Source organism: Aegilops tauschii, chromosome 7 (genome assembly GCF_002575655.3).
Source record: "Aegilops tauschii subsp. strangulata cultivar AL8/78 chromosome 7, Aet v6.0, whole genome shotgun sequence".
Taxonomy (NCBI): Eukaryota; Viridiplantae; Streptophyta; class Magnoliopsida; order Poales; family Poaceae; genus Aegilops; species Aegilops tauschii.
The window spans coordinates 374,600,046-374,606,045 of NC_053041.3; positions in this window are offsets into that span (position 1 = coordinate 374,600,046).

The window sequence follows — 6,000 nt, forward strand, 5'->3', positions numbered from 1 at the left end:
CCAGTGATGCGAAGCTTGTTATTAGCCTCACCCATGTCAAGAGTCATCGTATCAGGATCTATCTTGAGGTACAAAACTCCCATCAGAGGGTTGGAAATGTTAGACTTCACCTTCCACTTGAAGATAGAACCAAAACCAGCTGCATGAACCCTAGCCACATGGCGACTCTCAAGCAAACGAGCACAAGCATCAATCTCTCTCAACGAACATCACACAGTTAAATACAATCGCTGTGAGTCACCTTCATCCAAAGCAACTTTTCCATCATTGCCTCTCACCGGCTTGACCGGACCCATAACGCTAACAGGCTGTAGATGAAAATAAAGAAGGCACAACTTAATTAAATGAATATAGAAAACAAAAAAACATATGAAGGCAAGAAGGAAAAAAGATTGCACATGTTCAACTATTAAAACAACATCAGTACCACCCTAAATTGATGCAAACAATGACCAGCCCTCACCTGGCAAGCATAGCAACCCAGACACAATTAAATCATTGCAAGTACAACTAGTAGGTCACATACAGTACAAACACGTACTAGTGCATATTCATCCTCAGAATCAACTTCGATATCATCTTCTTCTAATGCAGGATCTTCAGCTTCGACACGAGCATGCTTCTTCACACCTTTGTTCACCTTCGCAGGAGCAACTTTACGCTTCTTATTTTCCTTCAACAAAGAGCGCTCTGGAAGAGGAGATGAAGAAGGCTTCTTATTTGACAAAACTCATGGACTCCGGCGAACAGGGGAGCCACCAAGTGTGCATGGACCAATCTTCACAGCAACACTATCTCCATCAGCTTTGCTATTACTAGGTTGGGAACCAGCTTTCACATGTGGGCTACGCCTCTGTGTGCCAACAGGATTTGGATCTGACATCTTCCTCTTCAAAACAGCTTTCTTTTCCTTAACTGCATCACGAGGAAACACTTGCGGTAAGCGAGTCTGCAAAAGGTTTGTCTTGACAGGCATGTCAGTTCCATGAGATCCAGCATCAACAGTTGCAAAGGCCGCGTCACCACCTTCATCACCTCCACCTTTAGCAGCTTGAGCAACATCCTCAGCGCTTCGTTGCACACAAGCAGCCTTTTGACGCCGTTCCAACTCCTTTCTCCTCTGGAAATCACACTTCTTCTTTCTTTTCCTTTCGTCCTCCAGCTGTAACTGCATAGGAACATCCTCAGCCTGAGTAACAGGCTCAGTGCCATCAACACTCTATGACTGAGTAACAGACAACTGCATGCTCCCATCACCATCACCAAAATTAAGAGAATAAATTCCATCATTAATATTTTTCACAACATCAGCAATGTCCTCGCCACTAGCATGGCTATCATTAACTGCATAAACCAATAACATAAGCACACACACATAAAACTAAAACACAATTAACATTGCAGAGACAAGTAAAATAAGGCGCATAGCATCAGACACAAACAAAAGGAACAACTGATGTAACTAAACACATTTATGTATGCAAGGCTGTCAAAAAAGAGCAAATATTAGGGAAACACCAGCAACACTCGCAAGCTCTTCTAGAGGATTTGGTATCTCAAAAATAACATTCACAAGATCTTGAAAGCGTTCTAGTTTGTCAAAATCAGGAGGCATCGGCACTCCAACATCTGCAACAACATCATAATCAACAAAAAAGTAAAAAGAAAAGTACATGAACAAGCAATCAGTTCAACTATATGAATACTACAAGTGTAACCAATAAAATAATATCACCCCACCACTCGCACACCAAACTTCAAAATGTTAGCTCTTTCAACATCATAGTAGTTCTTCTCAGACTGCTACAAACTATTCAAATGCCAATACAACAGTTCAAACTAAACATGGTGATCAGTACTCCAACCTGTGTGCAGGTTACAACGATCTAAAAACTAGACATACCACACATTTCAGGGCAAAAATTAACAACTATCAAAATCCATACAACTTGTAACATCCATACGACAACACCTATACAACTAAAAATCTATTAAGCACCACATCTGAACATCATCAGCAGAAAACACAAAAAAAGGTTTCAGCACAACGAATTACCTGCATTCAACTTGTCTGGACTGGATGATGTACCCATTGAGATCTACAGACCTAAAATCTGCCGAACAAGAACTACAAGATACATGAACAAAAATTAGGGTTCTTACCTATTTCAGAAACGAAGGACGCCAAACAAAGCAAAACTCTTACCAACAAGCACAAACTCCTCCACAGAATCCAGTATCAGTCACGCGAGCCGCTCGTTCAAGAGCAAAGGAACCCTAGCGAATCCAGCCTGAGACAGCAAGAGAGCAATAACTTACAAATACAGGAAAATTCTATACAGAAGGGGACGCAAGGGGAGTCGAGGGCAGAGCAAAGGAACCAACAGAGCACACAGAACTTCCCCCTGGACTTCAACACGCCGGCCGATGCTCCCATGATGAAACAGGTGAAGCAGCTTCTATGCGAGAAGAGGAGAGGAGGGGAACGAAGAAGGAAGCGATTTGTGGAGGGGAGGGGAGGGGAGTGGAACGGGAGAGAGCAGAGGTTAAAAGGTGAGTGGGAGAAAACCGACAACTAAAGCCCACGATCGTGGAAGAAAAATAAAAAGGGCAAAGCCCACTATCTTAGGGCAGTTACTAAAAATAATAGCAAAAATTAAATACAATAGAAATTTAATATAGAGGGAGAAAATGAACGGCTAAAGTACAAATAAGACCTCATAACAATACAATTAAAATATCAAAAAAGTACAATTGAAATACCTTACATAGACTATACAAAATTAAGTACAATATTTCTCAAAAAAATAATGAAAAGTACAAAAAATGGTGGTACGCTTTGAATCACGAATTCATGGTAAAGATTCGCATCCTCACACTCGTGTACACGTATGACGCCGAAGCACATTATACAATGCAGACATCTAACAAAGATACCAAATTGACGCAAGTTATGTTACAGATCCACCTCAGTGTATGACAAAAACCGCTTCTTACCGATGATGTGTGTTCATCAATCAATATAAGAAAAAAGATGTGTCAGTTCAACTATGCCCCTCGATGCGGTGCCGGTTTCCCCCCTAAAAAGAAAGATAATGGGGGCAAGTCCATACAAGGAAGATGTGTCAGTACAACTATGCTCCTCGGTGCGGTGTTGGTTTTTCTCCTAAAAAGATAGATAATGGGGCAAGTCATGTCACGGACTCGCCTCCGCATGCGACGCCGCGGCACGCCGCGTCGTCGCCTGCTACGGCTCGTTCCTGGCTCGGCCTCGCCAAGATGGGGGAGGGAGGGTTCCGATCCCCTCCCCCCCGGCTCGGCCTCGCGCTAACGCGGCAGTGCGCTCATTTGATAGGCGCAGTGCGGTTATTCTGTCCCCCCCCATGCACCCACACCCCCTAAAAAGATAGATAATGGGGCAAGTCATGTTACGGACTCTCCTCCGCATGCGATGCCGTGGCACGCTGCATCGTCGCCTGCTACGGCCCGTTCCTGGCTCGGCCTCACTGTGATGGGGGAGGGGGTCCCTCCCCCTCCACCCAGTAGTTAGGTTGATGCAACCATCAATGTCGATGTGGTAGGCAACTTCCATCAACTGGTACCCGTTTTTGTCTGAAGTCTACACCTTCAGTATCCCCGAACTAGGAGCAACAATCCTGATTCTGGGTGACATTTTCTGCAAATGGGCATGGGATTAGAAAATAAAGTGAACACCTGACATAACTGAATATTTGCACAGATCTAGGAACTGTTGCATAACAAAGTGAAAAGAAATATCTGAACCAAAACAAAAACACCAAACTAACTAGTCATATGTCCTGACTAAACTGAAGAAATATACATATCAATACCCCAACAGTAAAACATCTTACAAAAACAAAACAAGGATTATACAAAAATGGATAAATACTGTTAAGTAATGAACAAATACACACACAATTCCCTACTGTTAACTTCTGACAAAACCAAATAAAAATTATAGACAAACTCTTCAGAAAAATAAACTACAGATTCAGTCCATGGGATTCAAACTGAGGCCTACAAAAAGAACAAAACAGAAAGAACAGAAACACATACCCATGATTCCTCCAAGTCCCCAACCGTCAAGCGACAAACATAGGGTTGATGAAACCCATGGTTGTTGTACAGCAGACACGAAAGTTGCCCACGGCTCTTACTCTCGGTGAGCTCCAAACCAGATTCATACACACAGCCGTCAGCTATGCGCGTCATCTTTGCGAGACATCCGAATGGACAATCCTCCATGGTAAACACATGAAAAGGGAAGAAAACAACAGAGAGATGAGGGAGGAACCTAGATATGATTCTAGAAGATGGAAGAAAAAAGAAGGGGAGACTGAGCCACACACCACACTTAGATGGATAGAATTTATAGCCAGGAAGACTCGCAGATTATAAAAAAATAGGCAGGTGGGCAGCTAGTTGGTAGAAAATAGTTATTATACAAGTCATACAACATTGACTGCAAAACAGTTCAACTTCACATAAAGTAGCAGTTCAAAATAATTGTTGGAGAGCACATACGGCAGCAGTTCAAAGTGCACATAACAAACATATGTAGATAAAACAACTTATTCAAAGGTACACAGTTGAATTCATTTAGTCATTCAACCATCTGCTCCCTCACAACACAATCTTAAAAACACAAAAATTCAGTACTTCAGTCATAACGATCAATGAAACGACGCCATTTGGCCCTGGTGGATGGATGTGTAGCCGTGGCTGCTCTCACCCTAGCCCAACTGATGATCTTCATATGGTTCCTTCCCCTTCCCTCTGGTAAAAGTAGCTCCAGTTCATTGGAGTTGCAAGTATCCATCACCTCATGGGCAAGGCGTCTGTTGAACTCTGCCTCCACTTCCTCCTCAGCAGCAGTCGTGCCCTCTGCCTGCGCCTGCGCCTCCTCTGCTCTGCTACTGCAGCCCTCACATCGACGGCATCCCCCTCCTCTTCTGTGACCTCTCCTAGCTCAGGATCCATCTAGCTTTTCTTTGGTGGCAGCTCGTGGAATGAAAGTGACAGAGGGCAGGGGCTTCATATTCAAAGTGCAGGTGGTTGGGTAGGCAGCGAGTAGAAACTACTTACTCCGATGTCAACGCACAGTAATACAACTTTGACACGGAGCAGTCCAACTACACATACGACAGCCATTCAAACAACACTGAAAAACATGCAACTTAATTACACAGTTTGACCAGATTACAAGAAATCGTAGGCTACAGTCAGCCACCATACACCACCTCCACCAACGACCAAATCACATGGGAATCCGGGGTAGAAACAACTCAAGAAGCAAAATTGACAACACAAATCTATTCATACAATCCTCATCTCTCTCCCTGCAACGCCAATTCAAAAATAAAACATCAGAAAAAGAAGAACACATTTGCATGGCGGACATGGCCAACGACCAAGAACACCAAAACTTCTAATCAGAAATTACAGTGAAAGTATCTCGAAAAACTCTGACACATCGATCATTCTCACATCCCAATAACACATGAAACAACAAAGCGGACGTAAAATCGACGGCTACGAACACCACGGTAAACACAAATGCCCGCAACACCTCCGTCGCAAAATGCCCACGTCGTCACCTCCGGTGACTTGAGATCGGAAAACAAGCCAGGTGAGCGCGCGCACGTGCGGAACCCCGTACATGTCTCCTCTGGCAACAAATGGCCCACAACACCGCACAGGAGAACCCCCGGAAGCTCCCCATTGAATCCCTTTTTTGGTCCGTCGAAGACGCAGGAAGATCAGTTCAGGTAGCAAACCATGTCAGTCCAACCTGTTAACTTCGTCAGTTCAAGTAGGGTAACAGAATAATATTCTGTTACGCGAAACAGAATAGCCCAGATGTGCGTGTGTGTGTGTGTATATATATATTATGTGTGTGTGTGTGTTCTGTCCTCTAAATCATTCACTTATAGCTACGTCTTCAAGTTGCCATTTTTCTGCGCTAAGTGAATGTGATCG